General features: G+C 42.5%; 1 protein-coding gene across 3 annotated transcripts in view; it reads left to right on the top strand.

Moving 5' to 3' along the window:
- FAM110B (family with sequence similarity 110 member B) overlaps positions 1–27,522 on the top strand; it is a 124,036-nt gene that overhangs the window by 8,569 nt on the left and 87,945 nt on the right. For all 3 annotated transcript variants that reach the window (XM_070392201.1, XM_070392199.1, XM_070392202.1), the window contains exon 2: positions 12,306–12,412. The gene's annotated coding sequence lies outside the window, so the exon portion shown is untranslated. The remainder of the gene's footprint in view (positions 1–12,305; positions 12,413–27,522) is intronic.

The raw sequence follows: 27,522 nt of genomic DNA, 5'->3' as shown, positions 1-27,522 counted from the left end.
GAAGCCTAACAGAGCTGCTCACTCAGCACTCGGCTCTGCGGGTTAACATCTGGTTGCCAAGTGCATTAGGTTACTTATGATACCACATCTCGTTATAAGGACTTTTGTTGATGCATTGATTTGGATGCTATTTGTATTTTTCAAAAGGAAATCACACCCATTTTAGAAATAAGAGTATTTATAGATTCTTCTCTAGCTTTTTAATCTTTAGCATTGCTTGCTTGTTGAGGTCAGTCTTTAGGTGCAGGTTAGTGAATAAAATGTGAAGACTTATTTTCAAATCCTTGTGCCGATACTCCACAATCATAAGTGTATACGTATTTATTTACACACATACACACACACACGTAATCTATTGGTCATCTTCCTTTCCCTGGCTACCATTTCCACTTGTGGTCAAAAAGAGACACTTGGAAACTGGGAACTCAGCAGTGTTGGGAAATACCAGTGACTCCTGATAGCACATCAGTGTTTTGACTACATAGTTGGACCAAGGTGAACTGGGAGGCTCATTGTGCACTGGGCTGTGATTTGGGGATTTTTAAAATTCTTTTAATCTATCCTTGGCCTGTGTTCACGTGACTGACCATTCATTGGAATGTTGCAATTTTTAAGAATAAGATGTTTTTCTTCCCAGTCTGTTTTGTTCTTGTTTAGTGACCATGAGAGAAGAAGAAAAATCATTGTGTTGGTTTTAAATAAGATTAGTCATAGGTGCTCTTCATAGCTTCTGTAGGCTTTGTTCTAACCTGCAACATGAGTCAGGTGTATGACTGTAACGCTTTTCATAATGTTTTGGCCAGAGTGGTCACCATCTTTGAAGGGAAAGACTAGCTGTCCAGTAACTTAGTTCTTTAATTTAATGAAGATTATATTTTTTTCTAATTCTTGTTAGTGAATTTATACTTATAGTTCTTATAGAGGGAGAGTACTACTGTCATAGAAATGTATATTTTGTGGGAAGTTGCAATAATATTATAGGTAGTGCCAGAGGAGATTTGTGGGCTGCCTATATTGTTTGGAAATTGGTTTTAAGTGTATTTTCCTTAAAGGTGATGGGAGTCCCACATATATCATGTAGTTAGTGTGTGTGTGTGTGTGTATGTGTGTGTTTGTGTGTATGACTTTGTGTGTGTGTGTGTTAGTGTGAGTGAGTGTGTAAGTGTATGTGTCTAGGGTACAGGTGTGTATGTATGTGTGAGTTTGTGTGAGTGTGGTATATATGAGTATGTGTGTGCATGAGTTGTGTCGCGTGTGAATGAGTTTGTGTGTATGTGAGTGTGGTGTGTATGAGTATGTTTGTGAGTGTGTGTGTGAGAGTGTGTATGTGGGTTAAGACTCAGTGTTGAGTATGAACTTCATAGGGGCCACGTTCCCCAGTCAGAAGTGGCTCTGCCCTCGCCCCAGGGCAGCCAGTTCCAGCTCCTGTGGCCTGATTCGCTTGATTTCTCCTACAGGTATTTTCCCTTTCAAGATTCACTAGCACAGGACTAAACTGCTTTGGTTGTTAATTCTCCATTGCTTTTTGCACATGCCACTGCCAGAGTAATTTCAGAGTGAACCATTCAGCTGTTGAAAAGCTCTGTCCCGTCTTTAGACCTTTCCCAAAAGGCATTTAGGCACCGTGAGTTAGTGATAAAGAGACCAAGGCCTTTAATTCAGCACCAAGGCATTATCAAATACCTTTATACATTTTGTGTCTGAAATACTTAAATGTCTTCACTTTAATTTGGATTTTTTTGATTTTACAAGATTGTATTTATTATTCATATATATAGAAAAACAGAACCAATAGGATCTCAATCTTAACCTTTCTCTCTCTCTCTCTCTCTCTCTCTCTCCCCCCTCTATCTCTGTATCTCTATCTCTCTTTACCTCTCTATCTCTATCTCTTTCTGTATCTGTATCTCTATCTCTATCTATCTCTATGTCTATCTATATCTATATATCTATCTATATCTATATCTATATCTATATCTAGGAAATGTATTATAAGGAAATGACTAATGCAATTAAGGAGGCTGAGAAGTCCCACAATCTGTTATCTGCAAACTGGGGACTCAGGGGAAGCAATGGTATAAGTTGCAGTCTGAGGGCAGGAGAAGACCCATCAGGCAGAGACTGAATTCTCCCTTCTCCCACCATTTTGTTATGTGCAGGCCCTCAACAGACTAGACGAGGCCCATGCACATTAGGGAGGGCCATCTGCTTTACTCAGTCTTCCCGTTCAGCCTTCTCATCCAGAAACATCCTCACACCCAGAATAATGTTTAACTAAATATCTGAGCACCCCTGTGGCCCAGTCAAGTTTATGCATAACATTAACCACCACACACTTGTAGTATAATCAAAGGTTTCAGGGATTAGAGAAGCTGTTTTGAAAACATTCTGTAAGAGTACTCTTTCCCAAGCCTGTTGAAATGATCTGACTCCTATAACAGTGGACCAGGTACCCATCTCTACATCCTGCTCTTCCTCAAGGTTTTCTCAGAAGTGCTAGCAATGTTACACCTTTATCTTCCTGACCAATACTCCCTTCCTTGAGTCAGCTGACTGCCGCATTTTCTGATGTGTGCTTGGTTTTGTGACTGTCTCTTCAGTGAGCCGTGTGTTCATCAGGGGTGCTGACAGTGTCTGTGGTCCTCCACAGAAGTACTCCCTGTGAAAGGAAAACAGTGTTGTTGTCTCCCCCCTACTCTGTGGTCTTTGCATAGGGCACATGGAGGCAGTGTTCTTGGCCATGACCATGATGGGCTAAGTCTCCACTTCATGGTGTCTCTCCAACACACTTTACCTTCAAGTTTAAAGTGATAGTAGTTACTTTGTATAATTATATCTGATTTACAGTTTTTACTCATGTTTGGTCTTCAGATTTCAACCAGGTAAGGAAATTTTTTGTATATTAAAAACATATATTTTGATGGTAGATAGCACTTATTGCCTATCGTAGTGAATATAGGAAGGAATTGAGAGCTATATTATATTTGAAGAACACTTAGATCACACACACCTCTGATTTTTCCTCCATTAGCACATTCAATCAATCATAATACTAGCGATAATGATAGTATGTTCCTGGCACTTGCTCAGCACATTACTGATATATTTTTTAATATATTTTATTGATTTTTTTTTTTTTTTTTACAGAGATGAAGGGAGAGGGATAGAGAGTTAGAAACATCTATGAGAGAGAAACATCAATCAGCTGCCTCCTGCACACCCACTACTGGGCATGTGCCCGCAACCAAGGTACATGCCCTTGACTGGAATCGAACCTGGGACCCTTTAATCCACAGGCTGACGCTCTATGCACTGAGCCAAACTGGTTAGGGCTACTGATATTCTTTGTATTTGTGTAATGGTGCCCTCATCTTCTAGTTGAAATAGATGTATTTTTGTTTATATCCAATTTTATCTTTGTTTTATGAGACATTTGGCTTCGAGATATAAAGAATGAAGTAGTTCTACGTAATTAAAATGATTAATGTCTCCAAGAGTTCATTTTATACTTACTTGTTTAGAATGCTCTGGTCTTTCCTAAGTCTCCTCTTTACTCTGTTTGTGTCAAGAGTTGGTTTCAGACTAGAATCAACCACAGGCAGTAGTTTGGTGCAAGGCCCAGATGACCGTGACCGTGACTGTGGTGGGTGGCCTCCTGACCAGATAATGTGGCCTTCGCAGATTCCAATAGGCTGACTTGTGGGTCTTTATTAAACCCCAGGGGAGAGTTTTATCCAAAAACCTGACTGAAGATGAAGCTGGTTGGGGCCAAGGGTATGGTGAGCTGAAACATGTTGCACCATTAGGACCTGGATGCCGTGCCTAAATGAACCGTTTTCCAAAACCAGATTTTGGTCGGATGATACAGTGAATAGTGTTTTCCCTAGTCACTGGCAACATTTCCATTTCCTCGTCAGTAAATACTCTAGTGCGGGCTGTGTGCCAGGGACCATGCTGCTGCCTGGTTGGGTGGAAGTCGATTCTTCATTCATGCGGAAACTCCGGGGCTCTAAGACCTACAGGACACGTCCCTTAGAACTTCATCTTTATCTTCAGCCTTCTCTTAGTCAGAACTTCACTCCTCTAGTTCTAACCCCAAGTGACTGCCCTCAGGGGTACCTCTGACCTCATCCATCCTCTCAAGTGTGCTGTTGGCCTCGTTGAAATTGTCAGAGTGCCTTGTGAATGGGGTCATGTGCATGCATGTTGCCTACTACACTTGGGGGATGCAGTGTCAATGGAGCAAAGATTCATCTTTTTATTATACGGTAAAAACAAGGCGTGGTCATTTTTTTTTACTGTCACTTTTGGGTCCCTCTACCTACCCTTTGAACAAAAAGTAATACAAAGGGATTATTATATCAGAAGGTATTTTTTTCTTGCATTTTTGACGTGTCAAGTAGCAAAACTATAAGAGATTTCCTTCTACCAAAAAAAGGTAAATCCCTCAAACCTAAAATAGCAAAGATAGTAACAAGTTTATTGTGTGCTCATAGATTTTTAATAGATTAGTTGATGCTTGTGGTCTAATGAAGTGACAGCGTAGGAATCATGAATGGCTTGCATTTGGAAAGGGGTGAATTCTTCCCCCCGCATCTGAGCTGAGACTAACACCAGGAACGCAGAAGACAGGCCCATATTCTCCAGCGCTCCTGCCAGCGATGCTTAGCAGCTCTCTATCACCATGATACTGAAATTAGGAACCCACTTCCCTTTGATATCCCCACATCCTGGGTCTTCCCCTCTATCTGACCCTGAAATGTCTCTCCTGCCTGGCCCTTCTCCTGGTGCACCTTCCACCTTAGTTCAGGATTTTGTCATCTTTTCCTTCCTGTCTGATCTCCCTGCCTCAACCTTCTTCCCTTTCCTGTCTGCTGTGCTGCCTCCAGAATTAGCTGATTTCAGTTGGTCACATCGTTCAGCTGCTCTAAGCCCTAACTGTGTGTGCAGAACAAAGTCCAAGCTGGTCCAGGGCCTCGCTGACTTGGCCTCCATGCACTTCCAGCGCCTGTCCCGGGCATATTCCTGCCCTCACACCTGCTGTGTCCTCTGCCAAAAGTGCTTTTTTACCTCCTTTCCGCTTCCTGCGATCTTGATTATCCTAAGAGGCTTCTATCTTGTCGCCTCTCAAATTTTCCTTGACCTTCTATGGTCTGAATAAAAAGAACAGAAGAAACAATTACATCTTTTATGATATTCAAGTAACTTGAATGCAAAGGCGTAAAAGTCTATCTCGGCTCCTTATCATTTCTGTAAGACTTGATAGAGGGGCGTAAATCATATCCCAACCAGCAGCTAATGAAATCTGCATCAGTCTGAAACCGCTCCGTTGCTCAGAGAGTCGTTAGCAGCTTGAGACTGAGCAGATGGGACCAAGGTATCACTAATGATCATACCCTGAAAGATTGTGTCAAAGAGGTGCCAGAATCAAGATAAAGAAGCTTATTTTTCAGAAAGCACCAAGAAATCTCAGGCGAGTGCTGACCGGTATGGCGGCCCTGGCCATCGTGGTTACGGAGCCAAGGATATGTAGCAGACCTGAATTGAGATGTCCTGTGAGTGTGAAATATACACCAGATTTTGAATATTTAGTTTGAAAACAGGATATAAAACAACTCATGAATATTTTTTATATTACATATGGAAATAATAATATTTTGGAAATTTGGGGCTAAATAAAGTATAGGTATTGTAACAATTAATCTCACTAAATTCTTCTTAATTTTTAATAGAATTCCAAGAAAATCTGAAGTAACATATTTGGTTCACATTTTGACTTGCATTATATTTCCATGGGAAGATGTTCCAGACTCTTTACAATTCATTGGTGTTACCCCATATCCTTGGCAGCATACTAAAACATAGTGGTAAGCAGATGGTTGTGTACTTGTAGAAAAGGAAGTAGTAGTAGCTAAAAGCAAGAATAGTCTCACTAAGAACAGATTATGCCTAGCTGCTTTCTTTATCAAGTTACTAGGCTAGAAGACCAGAACAATTCCACAGGCTTATATTTGGATTTCTGTAATATATTTGAAACGTCTCCTCTGATAAGCTTCTGGACAGTTTAGAGAACACAGTTATGGTGGATAGCATGGCTATGTCTGCAACTGGTTGGACTCAGTTCTCAGGATATCTTGTATTGATTGCTGTGCCAAGAACAGGCTCAGGGGGGACTCTCTTGGCTTCCCATAGAGCTTGTTCCCTCAGTGACAGGAGGGAACATAAACCAAGTCATTGTGAGGAGGTCAAAATGCTAAAGCCTTCCCATCTTCCCATTTCTGTGGGAATTCCGGGTGTCTCAGGAGGCCACAGTCAGGGTATCTGAGGGACTGGAGTTACCTAGAGGCGCTTGGGGCCTGGAAGAGCTTCATCGAAGGTGGCTCAGCCAGGTGGCCGGTGAGTGGGTGCTGGCTGTGGGTGGGTGGGAGGAGCTCATCTCATCCCACCCGGGCCCTTTTCTGGTGCTCTTTGAACTGTTTGGTTGTAAGTCACATTCTTGGCCAGGGAAGTTTCCTGAAGGATGATCTTTAACAATGTTCCAGACTGGCTTGCTACCCAACCCCACATCTTCTAATCCCATCACACTGGGGTTTAGGATTTCCACATATTAATTTGGAAGGAGCACAAACATTCAGTCCTTTGCAATAACATCACTATTACTAATGGTTGAAATGTAATTGATTATTTACTCTCTTTCAGCTCTAAGCCAATGGTATTAAATATATTGTCATTTATTACAGAACAAACCTGAGTAGAACTGAGATTCAAATTTGGGATTACATATTTGACTGCAAAACATACACCTATAACCACCACTAAGCTATAAATAATACCTTGTTTCATTAAATTTTTAAAAAGATTAATTTATTTTTTATGTGTTACTAGTAGATCAACTAGCAGTATTTTATACAATACCTGCTTTTTCATGGACGTTAATTCGAGATGGACATAAAATAATTCAAAGACTGTATTGTGAAACATATAAGTTAGTTGGGGAAGTAAGGCTTACATAAAACAGGCAAACAGCCAAAAATTGGTGTAAAAGATTACATAATAAATATTATATTTTATGGAGTAAGTTGTGTTCTTTTAATCATTCAAGTTAGTATCACTATTAAGATAGCAAAATTGCCTTGCATGTAATGGAACCATTAATTTGATGTTTACTCATACTGTAAATCATTCCTGGCCAGTCATTTATATTGATATTAACTTCCCCAAAGCCCTAAAGATAGCGCACAGCAGACATTAACTCTGAAAAGTTCAGTTCTCAGTGTAACCTTATCCTATCTTATCTTACAGACATGGGGGTGGGGAGGCCTGGCTCACAGACTCCACTTGCTTACTTGCTGGGGGCCAGCGTTGGAGGTTTCAGGGGTGCTCCTCAGAAAGGAAGGAGCCCTGAGCAGCACTCTGTGGTGCTGTTGATGCCAGTCCCTCTGGATCCTGCTTTCATAAACACAGTGATTTACATTCAGGCTGTCTGTCTATTCAGCAGGCCTCACTGGGGAGACGCCCCTGGCTCTACATTTCATTCTGAAGGCTTAGGCTTTCCTGTGACTTGAGAAGTAAGAAGACACATGCTACACATGAAAGAGCCCTGAGGACATAATGCTGGGTGGAACGAGCCAGCCACAGAAGGACAAATACTGTATGATCCCCTTCAAATGATGCACTTAAAAGTAGTCAAATTCACAGAGACAGAAAGTAGAATGTTGGTTGATAGGGGCTGAAGGGAGAAGGGAATAGGGAGGTATGTTTATGGGTCCAGAATTTCAGTTTGGCAAGGTGAAAAGAATTCTGGATGTGTCTGGTGATGATGGTTGGACAACAGTGTGAAAGTGCTTAATGCCACTGAACTGTGCACTTAAAAATGGCTAAAATCGTAAATTTTATGTTATATGTATTTTACCACAATAATAAAATGCAATAACATGATGTCTTCATAAAGCCTATGTTTACCTGTTTGTTTTTTTAAAGTTCCCAGTAGATTGTATTACATTTCATTAACTTTATGCTTAGGTTTTGTAGGATAGCAGAAAATACCAGTGTTGATGTGGGTACACTGGCTTATTAATGAGTTGAATAGCTTTTTAAAGAGAAAGATGAAGTAGAGATTCTTTGGCCTGAAATCATTGCCACCTGCTCTGGAAAGCACTTGAAGGGAACTCCAATTATACTTCTCACCTTGCAGGACAACCCCAGACCTCAGCATTGCTAAACAGATTCATCTCTTGAAAACCAAAAACAGTGTTGGGAAGCTGTGCCCCATGTGCTAGGTGAGCATAAGGACCGTATGTATCTTTAAACAGCTTAAGTGATCCTAAGAGTCCTGTAGTCCAACACTGAATGTATCATGGAGGGTAAATACCTGGGAGTGGAATTGCTGGTCACATGGCAGGTGTTTAATCTGATAAGGAACTGCCAAATTATTTGTCATAGTGCCTGTAACATTTTGACTTTTCCACCAGCGTTGTATAAGAATCCCAGTTGCTCCATATCCTTGTAAACGCTTGGTATGTTTGCCTTTTTAAATGTAGCCATTCTAGTGAGTATATCATGATGTCTCATCAAGCTATTGTTTTGCATTTCCCTACTGACTAATTATGTTGAAGCTCTCTTCTTGTGCTTACTTGTCATTTGTTCATTTTCTTTGTTGAAAGTGTGTTTAAAGCTTGTGCCCGCCCCCCCCCCCCCTTCCCCGCAAATGGGGTTGTTTGGCACTGAATTTTAATACCATTACTCCGTTTATATGAAGAAATATAAAGAAGGTATTTTGTTGCTGACATATTCTCAAGAAAGGAATCCCTTTCAGTGGATATTTTTGTTCTTTGGGGTAGGCATAGAAGGGTTCTTTCGTCATCTGTTGGCCTATTTTAATTTACCTTACCCTGCTTCCCAACATATACTCTTTACTAAGTCTGTCAACTCTTATTCTCTGGGAAAACCACATGTGAATTCACTCACTACCCTTCTAACACACATTTGAACATGTACATTGATCGCTTGCAAACCTTGATTCAGTTTCAGCGGTTCTCAACCTGTGGGTCGAGACCCCTTTGGCGGTCGAATGACCCTTTCACAGGGGTCACCTAAGACCATCCTGCATGTCAGATATTTACATGACGATTCATAACAGTAGCAACATTACAGTTATGAAGTAGCAACGAAAATAATTTTATGGTTGGGTCACAACATGAGGAAATGTATTTAAAGGACCAGAAGGTTGAGAGCCACTGAGCTAGATGAAAGCCTCCTTAATTATATTACATCATCAATCTACGGTAGGCAGACAAGTGGTCACACATTTATTGGTTCCCTTGCAACTAGCACTGTACAGTGTAAATAATTGTGGAATAGACAAAATGACTATTGATAATAAGCTGCTAACCTAGGCAACTAAAGTGCTCTTGAATGATTCCAGAGTTGTAGAGGGTAAGAGTTCTGGCCGAACTGATGGATCTAATAGTATATTATCTTGAAATTCTTACTAAAAACTGCTTATCTAAGCTTTGACTGTAGAATATCTACATTTTACTTGATGGCTATCTCTGAAATCTACTTGAAACTGTATTGTAACAAAATAACGATTATGATTTGACTGTGAATAAGAAAGGGAAATTCTATTTTGAGAATAGATGTGTCTAGGTTAGACCACCTAAGAGTATTTCAAATTTCATTTCAGATTTTCCATTCATTGTTTAATCTGGCTTCACCAGTGGAATGAAAGGCAGAGTATGTTCTTGGACATTAGTAGTGTTTTGATCAATATAAAGTTAAATTGACTTGCGTTCATGCTGTGTAGAATAATAGATGTATAGACAAATAGATTAAATTATAAGCTCTTAAGTTATTTATGGAAATAAAAAATGTGTTATGATCTAATGGAGCACTGGATGGGCACCTAGGAAATCTGAGATCTAAGGGCCACTTTTGCTGTGTGACTTTGGAGAGGTCACTTGACTACTCTGATCTTTCATTTCCTGCATTGTGAATTAAGGTGATAGGAGCAGATGACTGTGCAATCCCTTAGCTTCACAGTTGTTTTTATTAGGATGGTTTTGATGTCATATGGCAACTTTGAAGTTCTTCACAGGTGGTATTTTTCCCCATCCCAGTCATACTTGTGTAAGTCCTCTCTCTCTGAATCATTAGAGTAGGAGTTCAGCTGTTATTTTCTCTCTTCAAAAATGTGAGAAGGAAAAGGCAAAAATAATGATAAATTTGAAAAAGAATTTTTGATACAATATTAGGACAAAACAAACAATATTGGTTGCAAAGTAGTAAAGTATAAAATGTCTTTACTTTGTTATTATGGGTCACAATCAATTTAAATTGGGCCCAAAGATATTTCGGTTAAAATTTCTCTAACATTCTAATAAATGTATACAATTTTATTCTTTTTAAGTCCTGGGATCCCATAGATTTCAGCAGACAAAGGAAATAAAATCTTAAATTGTAGGTAGTAAGCAATCAAAAAGAGCCATAAACTTGGGGTCTATATTCTTTTTTAATCCAGTACTAATTTTACTTTTTGTTCTTGTTGAACATTGCTAGGTAATAGGACAGAAAAATAGATTGTTTTGAAAGTTTTAATTTTAGAGGGGGAAGTATCCATTTTAGTTGTTATTTCAATAGACATTTCCAGGCTTTTATTTATTTATTTATTCATTTATTTATTTATTTTTGACGCTAAACAAAATCTAGGTCAAGGTTTGCAGGCTTACTAATAAACATCTGGCAAATCATTCATTACACATCGCTCCAGAAAGAAGAGGAGGTTGGGAAGCTGGTGTCCACCTTAATGAAGTGTTCTTCACCATCATCTGTTGAAGTCCCAAGTGCCTCCTTAAAATGTTTTACTATGGATTACTTCCATAATCATGCAAAATAGAGTAAATCTCAATTTAAAAAAATATCTATTATACTCAGAGCATTTTCGTTCCCTGTCTGTGAGCTACCACTTTTCTGTAGACAAAGATGTAGATGTTGGACTGATGGCGTACTGGAAGCAGACGCTAGTGGAGAAGATGGTTCCGTTTGCCACCACGCTATTTTCATTTGAGTGGCCAGATGTACCGATAACAGTCACTTTCATGATTCATTGAAGTATATCCCAATACAAATGAGAAAGAAAAAAACAAAAACATTTAGGTGTCAGAAGGCCTTAGGGACATGACTTTCCCCCTTTGTAGAACCGAGTCATGTTATTTCTGGGTCTGAGTACGTGCCCAGTTCATGTTACTTGTTCCTTTCCTAACAATGGATTACTCTCTACTCAAAAATGTGGTGCAGCGTGGGGACTGGAACTGTGTTTGGAGGACAAGATAAAATGCTGCTTTGTAATATTTTACTCCCTTGCAAACATGAACAAAGTTTCTGAAATATAAGATATCTGTTTTCCTCCCCAGTTTGCAGTTGTTTGTGAGAAGGCTGGATCATTTCCTGCAGGATTTTGTGACAAGTTGTGTGTGGGATGTTGTGTCGGGCATGGTGGGAAGCCCCCGTAGGAGGGGCGGGGGCGGGGGGGCATGGGCTCCTTTGGTTTGTTTTCCATTAAAGGCACAAACACAGCCTATCGGGGTGGGCTAACTTTTTGACTCGAGAGCCACAATGGGTTCTTAAACTGGACCGGAGGGCTGGAACAAAAGCATGGATGAAGTGTTTGTGTGAACTAATATAAATTCAAAGTAAACATCATTACATAAAAGGGTATGGTCTTTTTTTTTTTTTAGTTTTATTCATTTCAAACAGGCCAGATCCGGCCCTCGGGCCGTAGTTTGCCCATGGCTGGGCCCTATCCTATAGTTGATTTTTGTTTTTTTCTAGAATCAATTTAGAGTTTGCCAGAGCAGCTGTGTGTTAGAAAGAAGATTTGAACCCAATCTTTTCCCACAATCTTTTCCCAGGTATATGAGGAAGTATACTCTTTGTTATTCAGTGACAATAAGTTTCCTTTTTTTAAAAATCCTCACCAAAGGATATATTCTTACTGATTTTTTCAGAGAGAAAGGAAGGGAGGGAGGGAGAGAGAGAGAGAGAGAGAGAGAGAGAGAGAGAGAGAGAGAGAAAGAGAGAAACATCGATCAATTACCTCCGGTGAGCACCCCGACCGAGATTCAAACCCGTAACCTAGGTATATGCCCTGACTGGGAATTGAACTGCAACCTTTTGGGGCACAGGGACAACGCTCCAACCAACTGAGCCACCTGGCTGGGGCAGATCAGTTCCTTTTTAATGATACTTTAAACACTAATCACTTTTATTCTCCAGGGTAACTTGTGTTCCATATCCTTTTCTTTTAGGAATCCCCAATTGGACACCTAGAGCACCTATCCTGTTCGTTTCCAGTCTTGAATTGGAAGTTAGCAACACTCTCTGAGGCCAACACTCCCTGAGAGGAAAATAAATGGTAATTACATGTTCAAAATATATTGTTAAATTCATATAACTCTGATAATCATAGACACAACCTTTTATTTATTGAGCAGAATCTAGGTGTTCCCTCTCCCACTTCCCCCACCATTTCTTATTTCCCTTCTCTTCCCTCCCTCATGCCCTTCTCCTGTCTCCATTCTCCTCCCTTCTCTCTGTCAGCTTACCAATACTCTTCTCTTCTTCCCCTCCCTCCCCTCTCTTCCTCCCTTCTATGTATTCATCTGCAGCCATTTGTGGAGTTTGTCCCGAGCTGGTCACTGTTCCACTGTCCTCTTGGCCCCGAGACGCATGCACTTCTCCTGACCCTCTCTGAGGTTGCCTGGGTGTCTGCTGGCAGTGGCTTTTTCTTCGAATTCTGTGGATATTTGATCTCCCCAGTTTGGACCGTTAGAATTGGGGTCACTCATGGGGATGAGTAAAGCAGGAGCAGTCTACTGTCTGCTGGCCTGTGAAATTGTCAATATTCTCATGTGGCATGAGACCTGGTATTTTTTTCCAATCACTGACATCATACATATGTTGCAAAACAATGAAATGGTACCGACCTGTACCATAGCATGTGACTATGGACATTAAAGCCATTCCCCTGGGGTAAAACTGATTAAATTGGACTACACATATTACTTATTTTCCTCTCTATGCATATGCTAATATTGTCAATAAAGGCTTTCAGTCTGTAATAAGTGCCTTAACTCAATGGGCAAAAATATCTGGGGTAAAGGTGGTTTTGTAATTTCTGTTAGATATTGTACCTTATTTCTTTCTTGGCCATTGCTAACTGAAATGGCAATTTCTGTGAGTTGGGGACCACTGGCATTCTCACGTGCCTGGTTCATGTTGCTGGTGTTTTGGAGTCACTTTGTAGTTGAGCTGCTGCTTCCCTGCTGTTGCATGAAAGGTGCATTCGTCTTTCCAGTATTCCGTAGAGAACTGGACCCTGGTGTTGCCCAGTCCGGCCAGCACCTTTACCCTGGTGCTTTGTGGAGGTGGGGAATGTCTCCCTCAGCGGAACCTCTTGTGTAGTACATGGCTCTTGAGACATCAGTTTCATGGTTTTGTAGTTTCTCTGTCTCTCCTTAAGTTGACAACTGTGAGTCGGTGGATAGCTTGCTCAGTTGTCTTCCTCCTAATGGGACAGCTTCTTACCATAGTTCTGGTTTCCCTACTGCCTTTTCCTTTAGCCTTTATTAACCTCTTTACACACCCTCAGAGTTGACCCCCTGCCCCCACTTGGTACTCCCGACTCTATCCAAAAACCATGTGCCATGATTCCAACGGCCCTTATGCCACCATGTACCCAGGTGTTTGTTTCTTCGCATTTTCAGGTGCTGAGGTGGGCACTGGCTTGTTTAGCTTAGAACTGGCAGTCTCACCCTAACTGGTTTGGCTCAGTGGATAGAGCGTTGGCCTGTGGACTGAAGGGTCCCGGGTTCGATTCCGGTCGGGGGCATGTGCCTTGGTTGCGGGCACATCCCCGGTGGAGGGTGTGTGGGAGGCAGCTGATCGATGTTTCTCTCTCTTCGATGTTTCTAGCTCTCTATCCCTCTCCTTTCTTCTCTGTAAAAAATCAATAAAATATATATTTACAAAAGAAAAAAAAAAGAACTGAGAACCTAGTGTGGTCAGGCACATAGGAGGTCAGCGTAACTAAGCAGCTGATGACCTTTGAATGGACGTGGGCATCTATCCAGACTGAGGCTCTTTCTTCTGAGATGCCTTGTGCTCTGGTCAGTTAGAGACCCTGGCTTTTGGGTCATGTGCTCCTGGGGCCATTGAGCAGGGCCAGCTCTGAAGCAGGGCGTCAGTTCCCATATTGTGAGGTTCTTCAGAGAAAGTTGGGGGGAGGGTCCTGCCAATGAGTTGTCTTGTGGATTGTGGGGTGCAGCTCCAGTCATACCAGACCTGGCCCCTTTCCTGTCTGTTCTATAGCTCTTCTCATGGGTAGGACCAAGGGCTGGAGAGACGGACTCCTTGGGGTTGGCAGGTAAGACTGTGGTTTTGGCATTAGGAGGACCTGGGGTCAGCGTCGGGACTCTGTCACATATGACGTAAGGGGCCTTGGATAGCTGTTTACTCTGTATGTCCCACTCTCTTCACCTACCAAATTAGGATAATAATAGTACCCATAGCATAGGACCCCTGTGAGCATTAAATGAATGAGTTGCTACATAGACTGACATTATGGAAATAGCTTTGGTTACTATCATTGTCTACAGATGGAGATAATAATATTGACTTCTCCTGGTTACTGTGAACAGTAAATGAGGTGGCGTATATAAAATACACTGTGCCAGGCACACAGTGTACCCAACAAGTGGTAGCCCTCAGTGATAATGGTAAAATGACAATAGCATTATCAGCAAGTGTGTTCAGACTGTGACCCTGAATGTTGGCTAATGTCAAACAGGCTTTGCCAAGAATGGCTGCTAGTTTAGTTTGTCAACCAGACAGTACTATTTATTGACAGCTTATGTTATTTAAAAATCTCATCATTGGTTTATTAAATCATTTCTACACTTTGGTCACAAAATTAGTTCATAAAAGTTTTTTAAAATATGTTTTTATTGACTTTTAGAAAGAGAGGAAGGGGAGGGATAGGGAGATGGAAACATCAATGAGAGAGGCATATCATTGATCAGCTGCCTCCTGCACAGCCCCCACTGGGGATCCACAACCCAGGCACATGTCAGGGACCTCTTCGCTCCTGGGTTGACACTCAACTGCTGAACCACACTGGCCGGGCTAATTCATAAAAGTGTTGGTATGATTGACTGTTGGAGTGAATAGAAGAGTATGTAGTCCTATATCAGGGGTCCTCAAACTTTTTAAACAGGGGGCCAGTTCACTGTCCCTCAGACCGTTGGAGGGCAAGACTATAGTTTAAAAAAAAAACTATGAACAAATTCCTATGCACACTGCACATATCTTATTTTGAAGTAAAAAAACAAAACGGGAACAAATACAATATTTGTATTTGCATGTGGCCTGTGGGCCGTAGTTTGAGGACCCCTGTCCTATATAGTTCTTTTATTGTTGTTGGTGTCCACTTTTTAAATAAAAAGGCATTTTTTTCTTGGCTTTTTATGAAATTTAAAAACTAACTTAAGGATAATTAGCACTAGAATCTATTAGCCTACATGATCACAATATATATGTGTAATTATTTTGGTCTCTCTCATTAGATAATGCCTTTCTTTCATTATTCTTAACTGAGAAGTATACCGAAGTACTATCACCCATGCTATATGGCTGTTCCAAAACTATAAAGCTCAAATTTAATAACACTTGGTTCTATTATATCTAAATTAAATAAGGCTTACACAAAAATTTTGACATTCTTTTCCCTCTACTTTGAACCAAAAGCACATTTGAATTTTTGGTGCTTTAGAAAATTACTTATCATTCGTTTTACACATTTGTTGTTGTTGTTTTATACAGTTAACAAATGATATTACTTGCTTAAGAAAATCTTTTAAAGCAAAGAATATATAATTGAAGTGACTGGGAGTCACCTTAGAAAGAGAATGTCTTTGAGCCCTTCTGGCAATAGAGCCTGTCTTGTTATCTTTGCACCCGTGTCTGGCATTGGGAAGGCTCAGTGAAGATGGAAACTAAATTAAAAATGCAGCAAGAGAATTGGAGAACTGAACACGCCTTTGTTAGAATGCTGAGAATATGATGACTTTTCAAATGTGCCTTTAGTATTACTGCAACACAGTTTAAACTATAAATAAAAACATTTGAGTGGGGGTGATCTTTTGTGTGTATTTGAATGCAGTTTTTGTTCTTTCTATCCTCAGTTTAGAATGCTGATGGCCTGGAGTCTCCCTCTTCTTGCCTCTGTCCACACTCCCTTGTACTCCCCCACCCCTCTTACACACACACACACACCGTCCTTCCCTGTCTACCTTCCCTCCTCTGTGCCACCTCCTGCCTCCTTTTCAGGTGGACCTTGAGCAAGGCCCGGTCTGTCCCTGCTCTCACAGCCTTCCTGTGCAGGAGCCTGGACTACTTCTTCGGACGTCCTGATGGGGAATTCGAACTAACAGCAGCAACTAGCGTTGAGCAATAATGTACTACCCCTGCCCTTTCTGCTGTTGTGGCTTGTGTTCAGGTAGACCCCATCCATGCATTACACACCCCGGGAGGGAGCCACCAGCCTGTCTGTTGGAATCCCTGGTGGTACATCTCCCGTCATGACTTAAATCCACCGCTGAGATGGTTTTGTCAATTCTCTTTCTACATTGTTTCTTAGCTAATTTGGGGGGAAAAATTTCTGCCTCTATTAACATCATCACTATATTCTGGCCCAGAACAGTATTATTGTTGCGTTTCTCAGGAGAGATCCAGTTTCAGGCAGTTTTAATATTCTTCCATCTGCCAGTGCTCATTCGTCATGGTAGAAATCTAGCGGATGCCTCAACGTGCTTTGTGTTCTTCTAAATAGTAGACATTAGCCTCTTTTTATAAGTACCACGCGCTAACCGATTGCGCCACTGGATCTCCAAAAAGCACAGGACTAGCCTCTTTTTAAAAAATATATATTTTTATTTATTTCAGAAAGGAAGGGAGAGAGAGATAGAAACATCAGTGATGAGAGAGAACCATTGATTGGCTGCCTCCTGCACACCCCCCACTGCGGATGGAGCTGGCAACCCAGGCATGTGACCTTGACCGGAATTGAACCTGGGACCCCTCAGTCTGCAGGCCGATGCTCTATCCACCGAGCCAAGCCAGCTAGGCCTTAGCCTCTTTTCATTGACGTGTGTGTGTGTGTGTGTGTGTGTGTGTGTGTGTCATTTGCATAACTTTAAAATTTCGACTTTGTTACATGGTTGCAATAGGTTATGATGTGTCTTGAGGTCAAACAAGTAAAAATAGTACAGCTACGTCTCAAAATCGGTGGGAGTGTCAAGTAAAAGTTTCTGAAAACCAGTTTAGTTGCTGCTATGAGTGGGATAAGTAAGTGGTCCCATCCCCTCCTTCTCCCCCACCTTCCCCCAGCAGACGTGACCTTTGATTTAAACTCTCACTGAGTTTGCCTCCTCACTTGCTTTTAGTATTGATCTGACCTGAGTACCGTCAAAGAGCAAACTCTTTAAGCGGGAGTGTGTTTCAGTATGTAGCAGTATACAGTTCTTCAGACCCTTCAAAGCCCCCAAGTTTAAATTTTTCTTCTCCAAGTCATGAATGTCTGTTTTTTAAAATGTATGTAGTGTAAACTTTGATTTTTCTAGACTGACTTTCCTATTGATGTCCAGTCATACTTTTATTTATTTACTTATTTTTACCTTATTTTAATGTTGAAGAAGGAAAACATCTGATGGTATGTTTTGGTTGTTCAAGGCTTTTTGAGACCATTAAGTTGTCAATAGACCTTTTGCGTATTAATGACATTAAAGTACAAGTATATTATATTAAGTTTTTTTTTCCAACTTAGTCTATAATCCTAGGCTCTGATTAACCTTCTATAAAACTTGTTCTACTTGTTACACATGATTCTTTCAAAAAAAAATAATTAGCCCTATTTTGGGATTTTTGTACACAAATGTGTAATTTGACTTTCCTCCTCTAAAAGGAAATTTGTTTATTTTATTGAGTTACAATGTTTACAGCATACATCACACACTTCAGTCATGAAGGTGAATTTGTTTTTTAGCAAAGTTTAGTAGCATCTCTTTTCTGTGACTACCGTGCTTGGCCATGTTTTCTGACTTGTTCCCTAAGTTGATCAGAATTGGAAAACACATTTATTTTCTCTCTCTCGTTGTTCAGGCAGCCAGGCAGGCCTCATCCTCTTATTTGTTTTCCCTTCTGTCTCTCCACCCACCGCAGGTAGCATTTCATCTCTGAGGCCTTTCTCTGTCTTTGGTCTCTGTCACCTGAACAGATAGGCATCACCCAGTGGGACACAAGCAGGGACTGTCTGGATCTAAAATGCTGGGTGAATGGGACCAAGTGAATTCTAGATTGTTCTGACCTAGTAACTCTCCCAATTTTTGTTTCTTTATCTTCAAAAGGAGGATAAATGTACCTATCGGAAAGCGTGTCATCTTTGCCTCACTGAATGACTGCTAATGGCATATAAATGTACTGTAGCCTCTCTTCACTGAAATTTTACATCTCAGGTGTTAGTCACCCTGGATCAGATGGCAAAGCTGCTACGACTCCCTTCCTCCCCTCCCCACCCCAGGGAGCATTGTTGATGACTGTTGTCCTTGCTCAGAACAGTGGCGTCTTTTGTATATGAGAAACATGGAGTGTCTAAGATAGAGATGTAGCAGATTTGACTTTAACTCCTTGATTTGACAGAGGAGAAATGATTTTACAGTTACCTTCATTTCATATATTTATAAGAATGTAGCAGAGATATCTTTTTCTAATGCTATTCTTAATATACATTAATAGGCATTCTTTGTGTAATGAAAATATCTAAGGAAAGTAGCTAGTACCTTAAATCACATTAAAAGTGATCAGCCTGCAGTACCCACCCCAGCAAGGAACAGATGTGCTTCATCTGAGACCTGTAGGAGCAGAGCTGGCATTCGGTTTCCTGAGCGGCCACGTGTTTGCATTTGCTCATTTAATAGTTCACGCGCCAGATGTGCCCTGGGCATTCTCAGCACCTTCTGAAAAGGCCAGGCTCCTGCCTCGGAGACGCACAGTCTGGTTTAGGAAAGGGTACTCCCCCCATGTCCTGTGGAGGTCATTCTGCCCTGTGCCCTGCGGTGCCAGGGATTAAGTGACAGTTAACCTGGCAGTCCCAGGGCCCCGCCCCACTGGCCCTGAGTCATCCTCACTCTGAGAATGTGGGGGGGCCGGCTCCCTGGGAGAGCCTCCTATGTGGGCCATGCTAGAAATGCAGAGCGTGTAGGTCACCATTAATTGGGCTGGATGAGTGAACTCGTTTCCCTCAGAGTGAATGAGATGTGTTCGTTGCTGGTTGACAGGGGGACCAGCAACCCTGAAGAAGCACAGACAACGTTCCAGGGAGCAGGGCCTTTGTCACCAGCTCCATTTTCTTCTCTTTGTCCTCTTCCACCTGCTAGCCATCCCTGTAGAGTCTCATTCACATAGGATCACATTGAATCGACATGGTCATAGTAATTTCATAAGTTGTCGTCGTAAAAGGCTGTGTTAGGAGTCCATCCGGTCCGTAGGACAGTGGGACATGCAGGAGGAATTTCAGAGTTCAGTGCCCGCTCTGCTAGTGGACTGAGTCACCGAGAGGGAAGTCAGCCTCCTGGCCTGAAGGTCATCTCTTCTTGGACTCACTGTACCCGCCTCCGCTCTCTTTGGGTGGTCCCTGTACTTTTACCCCCTGCAAAACATTTACCTTTCGATTAGGGCATGAATTGTTCTCTCCAAAAAGCGAATTCTGCTGTGTTCCGTGACAATCTATATTTATTGAGCAGAACAAAGCAAAGCAAAAGCAGTTTGCTTTTCTCTGAGCGTTTCACTTGACCACACCTGAAATAGTGCCCACAGAGAGCACTGACGGTCGCTTACGTAGAGACCTTGGAGCTCCTGGATGGTCTTTTCCTTTGTCAGGACCACTTTGTTTATACTTTGCTTTTTTATCCTCACCTGAGGATATATGTTCATTAACTTTAGGGAGGGAGGGAGGAAGGGACTAATGGGGAGAGAGAGAGAGAAATGGGAAAATCTTAATTGCTAGGGCACATCGCTGTAACTTAACCATGTGAATAAACATTAAGTGGGAAGGTTCATTCTGGCAAGAACTAGGCCCACCTTTTAAGCTAAAGCGTGATGATGTTTACCTCTCTTTGAATTTACCCTTTTACCAAAACCTAAGCCATCCTATCATAATTATATATTTTTATATATATACTGTATGTATACTATGATTATGTATGTCACTTAACTGTATTTGTGGTGGGCTCCATCACATAATTGGTTGTGGTATTTCAGTCAACACTTTAGAAGATATTCTTTCATCTTGATTTGTTATTATTCTATAGCTTCTGCATATTTGGGGGAAGACACAGCCAGAGGGAATCACAGCAGGTGTATCTGAAGCTGAGGGGTCTTGTTGCCAGGTAGGGAAAGTGAGCACATAACCTTGGAAGGTGAAATTCACCCACCATAGTGATCGCCAACTGTCACAAACATGTGGTATTAGTTTTGTGCTATAGCGATTGGTGAAGGAAGAACTTCGGGTCAACAACACTTCCTGGCGTGAACCATCTGGTAAGTGAGGAGTTCCCTGAGGAGTGTGTGTATCACCACTCTCCCACTTTCAGCTCTAGGACTCTGTCATCCTAGAGTGAATTTTGGCTTTAAGTCAGGAAGCAGCACGAGGAATAGAACTTGTTTTCTAGTACCCAGGTCTTTTTTTGTATGAAAGAAGCCGGGGTCTAGCTTCAGTACCAAGTCAGATTTGGCTTCAGATAAGCTGCATAAACTCTCCAAACTGTAGTTTCCTCTTCTTTACCAGGAAGAGAAATAGCTTCTGGTTTTTCTGTTCCATAAGCCATACAATGTTTGGTTTGACTACTATGATCAAGCCAGTAAGTTAAAACAAGTAACACTGGACCGAAAATAATGTTACTTTTTCTTTTTAGACACCATTTTCTATAGTTGATCCAGGATGTTACACGAATTGCATTTATGATGAAGACATTTTAAAATCACAGATGTTAATTGATTTAAAAATAGAACACATGCATTTTCATTGAGCTGTTGAGGAACAAGGTTTGGGTGCTTTTTCCTGATTTTTCTGGTTAAATTCAATAGTAATGAGGATCGTGGGTAAAATGTTAATGTTATTCAGAGATGACACTGTATGACCCATTGGGATTTTGGCTGCTTTTTATACAGATTGTTTTGCACAGTATATTCCTAATTTATTCAGATTTCTAGTTTACCTGGAATTTTTGCAGTACAAATTTTAATTTTTCCCTGTAGTATCTCCCCATCTCACATCTTGAGGCAGGGGAACTAGTTAGGCGATGCTAACACCGCCCCTGAAGAACCTGGAAGGGCTCCTCTGGGCTGTTTTGGTTCAGCTGGATAGAGTGTGCCCTGTGTGCCAGGGTTTGCTGGGGCAGGGCTGCGTGCTTTTCTCAGACATCAGACAAAGGTGCCAACAGAGGACTTGTTTCCTGTGTGTATTTTGTTTGCCACTATCTGAAAGCTAGAATCTTTGTCAAAACCAGTTATCAAATCTCCCCTCCCCGGATCCTTGTATGAGAATTGAAATAGATCAAAAGCATCGCTCGCGAACATGCCAGGACTGTTTCTGACTTCTAGCCGTCCCACTTCACAGTGCGGAAACCGGACTTGTTCCTTTCAGCCCCGGAGACTTTGCACGACATGTTCATCTTCATCACACGTACTTCTCCCTCGGGCACCAGGAGCCGGCGCTGTTTGTGCTGAAATGAATGAGATGATTTTCCAAGGTGCACGTGTAATGCATGAGGGGTTGGCTGGTATTTAGAGAACATGAAGAAAAGCAGTAGACACCTCACCAGGGCGAGACCCAAGAGACATCGACATTGATTCCCTCCTAGAATTTTGAAGTCTTATTGACGGCCGGTTATGTCAACTAGAGTTGTTTGTCCACGGGGTGTGTGCCTCCCCCAGGAGGACAGGCAGCTGGTAAATGTCAGCCCAGGTACTGGCAGCCCATGGGTTCCGAGTGCCACGTGCATCAAGCCAGGTGGCCCGTTTGGGACGACCTGTGTCAGTAGTCAAAGCACTCAGATGCCGGGGTGTTTGCTTTTTAGGAGTATTACTGCAAGTCATGGGTTTTACTTTTGTCAGAAAGTTGCCGTGCAAAGCAGTATAGCCTAATGAAAACTTTCTTGTAAGTCAAGAACTTTAATTTTCATTCTGAAATGAATCACTGGCTAATTCTTAAGCCCATGAGGAGTTATTTAATCTCTTTGATTTTCTAATTCCAAATCTGAACACTTCCATGGTGTTTACTGTTGGCAGGCACTGTTCTAACTACATTACCTCATTTCATCCTCATGACAGCTCTGGGTTAGGTTCTGCTGTTATCCCCAGTTTATAGACGAAGAAACTGAGGCATAGAGGAGTGAAATAGCTTGTCCAGAGTCACACTAGGATTTGAATAGCATTTGAACTCAATGAGATCGGCTGTGGAATGCCCTTCTCTTAACTGCTGTGCTGTACTGCCCCTCTGAGAAATTTATATTACGTTTCCTAATTCCTTTGTATTTGGTTTGATGTGTGAATGTGCATGGACCCTTTTATGGAAGCTGTTTGAACCAGTGGCTCTGGCTGCTGTTTCTCTGGTACTTGCATGGTTTGGAGGGCCTGCACGAAACACTTGTCTGTGTTACTTGGGCATTACTTTCTGTAGCAGCGTGGGCTCATACCCACACATCTGAATGCTCAGAGGCACCGTGGCCACTCACATAGGCCACCATGGCGATGATGACATCTCCAAGATTGTGTAGTATGCAGCCTGGACAGTTGTGTGCCAGGCCCTTCATAAGCTGACGGGCAGCCTTATGTAGAAAACTTTCATGAACATACGGGAAATTCTTATACTGTACCTCTGATAATGGTTCATGGGTTCTTTATGAGCTCGCCTTAGTGCATTAGAGGGACCTTTCAGTAACTTCATGTGCTAAAAATGTCCATTTGAAAGCAGCAGATACCAGGCACATAAAGAAACTATTAGGGTTCTAACAGGAATCAAAGTAAGTACCTGAACCAATTCCCAATTTAGATGGGCATTAGTTGACCAGATGGTGGCTATTGCACTTACAAAAATAATCAGGCTAGCAATTTTGCAAATTATGGACATCATCCAATAAAATAAAAGACAATGTTAAGTATTTCAGCTGTCACTTAGCTTCAAGCCAACAAAACTCACCCATCTTAGGGATTTTAGGGATTCCTGGATACAGTTGTAGGTTAAAATCAGGCAGCGCTTGGAAGTTCTCATGAGACAAGGACAAAATACTGTGTGGATGAATTGAAGCAAAGCCCTCAAACTGTTTTATCATTAAATATGTTCAATATAAAGTAAGTTATATAACATTTATACTACTTAGTTTTTAAAAAATAATGAGTTAATTGGCTAAAATAAAAAGCTTTTTTTAAAAGCGGCTTTAATTATTTAGAAGTGAAGCTTAATTGCCTGTTAAAGTTATTTTAAAAATGAGTGAAGTGAAATTCGTTGCAACCTGACAGTAAGTGGGTATGAGGAAGGCCTGTTCCATTGGCATGGCCGCTGCCACGTTGGTGATAGGAGCAGGCGGAGCCCTGGGTCCTCATGTTGTGGGGCTCAGAGCCTGCCAGCATTGCATTCTCTTAACGGCTGCACAGTGATGACGCTGCACAGTGGCGCCCCCTGTCCCTGACAGCGTAGTCACTTTTTCCCTTGCTGCTGTGTTGCTCTTCAGTTGGAAGGTTGACTAGTAGAGGGATGCAGTGGGCTCTATGAGGGTAGGAAGTTGGGTCTGTCTGTTGACTGCTCTCTCCCCAGGGCCCAGAGCAGGGTGAGTCCCAGTGCGTGCTCCATCGTCTCTAAGTCAGTGGTTCTCAACCTTCCTAATGCCGCAACCCTTTAATACAGTTCCTCGTGTTGTGGTGACCCCCAATTTCATTGTTACAAATTGAACATAATTAAAGCATAGTGATTAATCACAAAAACAATATGTAATTATATATGTGTTTTCCAGTGGTCTTAGGCGACCCCTGTGAAAGGGTCGTTCGACCCCCAAAGGGGTCGCAACTCACAGGTTGAGAACCGCTGCTCTAAGTGAAAGAATTGAACTGTTGACTGCTCTGACTGTGCACACTCTTTACTCAGGAGGCATAGGTCTTGCATGTCTCCATGAACAGCTTTACTTTACGTGGCGCCTTGTAATGCAACGGGCCCATTTTGTACTGTGCCGCTCTGACACTCAGCCCAAGTTCCTTCCATCTGATGGCCATGTCCGTTAGGTGATCACAGTCATTCAAGTTTTATTTAGTGATTAAACTTCAGTGGCCACCTATGCAAACCATTGCAGCGGGGGGCACACACCAAGGAGTATTTTCATCTTAAGATTGTAACACCAAAAGGCAGACATTCCTTTAAGGTGAATTTTTCCTTCTTTCAGGTAAGAGCACTTTATTAACATAAGAAAAATAAAAAGTGATACTCCTTGAGTGAGGTAATAATCAAGTTAACATTATCGGGTTAGCTGTAATTGAATTTTCATATTTTATTCAATTAATTGTCAGAACTAATCCTTATTGTATATTAATACACAACTATAGGCTTTCAAATAAAATCTTAATAATTCAGTGTTCTAGGACTTTTAGATTCTCAGAAATTATTTGTACATTTTATGGTCATTCTAAAGAGTGCCCATTTCATAGATGAGGAAACTGAGTCACATAGAGATTATAAGAGCCCAGGCATTAACTGTTAGATATAAACTGAAGCCTTGTAATTCCATGTATGGTATTCTTTCTGTTATCTACACTAATAAAAGAGAAACATGGTAATTGGCGTACGACCGCTACCCTTCTGATTGGCTAATCAGCGTATCCTTATGCAAATTAACTGTCAGCCAAGATGGCGGCAGGCAGCCATGCACTGAAGTGAGCAGGGAGGCTTCCTTGCTCCAGTGACTGCAGACTGCAACGTTCCCCGCCTGACTTGCAGGCCTCTGAGCTGGCAGTTTGAAACATTCTAACAAATATAGCCGGCTGGGATCTCAGAGCTGAAGTTATACATTGTTTCGATTATAGAACGGCAAACAAACCAGCAGCGGAAGCCTCAGAGCTAGAGCCAGAGCTAAAGCTGGCCCAGAAGAAAAAAAAAAAGAAAAAAAGGAGTGGTTGGGAGCTTCCCGCCAGCCTGAAAGCAGTCAAAACCGCCAGCCTGAAAGCAGCCCTCAGCCCCTCACCCAGACTGACCAGGCACCCCAGTGGGGACCCCCACCCTGAAGGGTGTGTGACCAGATGCAAACAGCCATCATCTCCTCATCCAGGCTGGCCAGGCACCCCAGTGGGGACCCCCACCCTGATCCAGGACACCCTTCAGGGAAAACCAGCCAGCCCCCAGGCCTCTATCCTATATAGTAAAAGGGTAATATGCCTCCCAGCACTGGGATCAGCGGAGCAGTGAGGCCTCCTGGCACCAGATCAGCGTGACAGGGGGCAGCGCCCAAACCCCCTGATCGCCCTGCGGCTCTGTGTGTGACAGGGGGTGGAGCCCCAACCTCCTGATCGGCCCTGCTCTGTGTGTGACAGGGTGCGGCGCCCAAACCTGCCCCCCCCCTCCACGGGCCCTGCTCTGTGTGTGACAGGGTAGAGCCATAACCTCCCCATCGGCCCTGCCCTGAGTGTGACAGTGGTGGCGCCCAAACCCCCTGATCCGCCCTGCTCTGTGTGTGACAGGGGGCGGTGCCCCAACTCCCCTATTGGCCCTACTCTGTGCGTGACAGGGAGGAGCTCCCCAACCCCCTGATGGGCCCTGCTCTGTGAGTGACAGGGGGGAGTTCCACAACCCCGTGATGGGCCCTGCTCTGTGAGTGACAGGGGGCAGCGCCCCAACCTCCTGATTGGCCCTGCTCTGTGCGTGACAGGGGGTGGCACCACAACCTCCCCATCGACCCTGCCTTAAGTGTGACAGGGGGCGGTGCCCCAACCCCCCAATCAGCCCTACCCTGAGCGTGACTGAGGGTGGCATCACAACCTCCCAATCTGCCCTGCTCTGTGCATGACGGGGCGGCGCCCCAACTCCCCAATCAGCCCTGCTCTGAGCCCGACCAGGGGCTGCACTTAGGGATTGGGCCTGCCCTCTGCCACCGAGAGCAGGCCTAAGCCAGCAGGTCGTTATCTCCCGAGGGGTCCCAGACTTCGAGAGGGCATAGGCCGGGCTGAGGGACCCCCCCTCCCCCCCCGAGTGCACAAATTTTTGTGCACCGGGCCTCTAGTACTATGTATATCAAGAATCCTAAAAAAGCACATAGTCACCCATTAACAAATCTGAGATAACCAGAATGCCATAGTACAATTTCTTCCTTGCTGATTCATCTTTGAGAATCCCCTTAGAGCAGGTTTTCAGAGAAGGAACTCCATGTACACATCTTACTATGGATGAACACACAGGTGTGTGTTCCCAACATTCTGACCTTCAGCTTGTATCACCGGCCCATATTCACTGTTTTAAGAAGAGTGATTGATGCCAAGTTCGGCATCCATTAGTAGTGCAGTTTTAAATACTATGTCTGTAGTCTTACTCTATACGGTAACTATTCTGCCAAATGATCATGTGCGGGGAGGTCCTGATTTACTGATTGATCATGGTCCAATTGAATATGCAGTGCTTGGTGGTTTTACAAATGCTAGAGAGAAATTACTTTAAAATACACAGGGTTATAAGTATGATTGAAGTGTGTGTGTGTGTGTGTGTGTGTGTGTGTGTAACAGATTTATAGGGCTGATGTTGCTGACAGCCATAGTGTTAATACACTTGCAAAGCAGAAGAAGTTGGATGGAAGAGTTATGAAGAGAAAATATCAGTGATGGTAGGGAGCATTTACAAACCATACTGAAATGGTATTCCAGGAGTGAACCTAATTAGGTGGAAAATGGAAACTCAGTAGATTTCTTTCTTATGAAAACAGTGACGACTATACAAGAAGAATGAGATACCCTAGCTGTTTTGGAAGCAGTGACAAGAGCAATCAGCAGGACTTTTAATGGTGAAATGATTCTTACGCCTTAGTCCAAGAGTCCCAGCCTACCTGTAGGGGAAGTGTCTGGCATCACGGCTGTGTTTGGGTAGGAAGCCTGTAGTGAAGTTTGAGGACTAGGAGTGTGTTCATAAACTCTAGGTGTATCTGGGGTGTCCCTGGAAGCTGTCATTTTTGTTTCCTCCTCCCATCTCCTTGGTGTCACCCCCAGAGGCCACTGAGCCTGGGCTGTGGTTCTGGGCACTGAGGCACAGCAGTTGACCAGGGGCAAGGTCAACTCAGAGATTATAATTAACCGTTGGCATCTTCTGCTTTCTCTCTCTTTCTTCTTTTTAAACCGATATTAATCAAGCAGTGATACTTGTAAGTGTTTGAAGGGGTAATTTCCTAT

This window comes from Myotis yumanensis, unplaced genomic scaffold (genome assembly GCF_028538775.1).
Source record: "Myotis yumanensis isolate MYYU_CA2020_CCGP unplaced genomic scaffold, mMyoYum1.0.hap1 SCAF_15, whole genome shotgun sequence".
Taxonomy (NCBI): domain Eukaryota; kingdom Metazoa; phylum Chordata; class Mammalia; order Chiroptera; family Vespertilionidae; genus Myotis; species Myotis yumanensis.
Note: the sequence above shows the minus strand (reverse complement) of the source record. Positions and strands in the feature narration are given on the sequence as shown.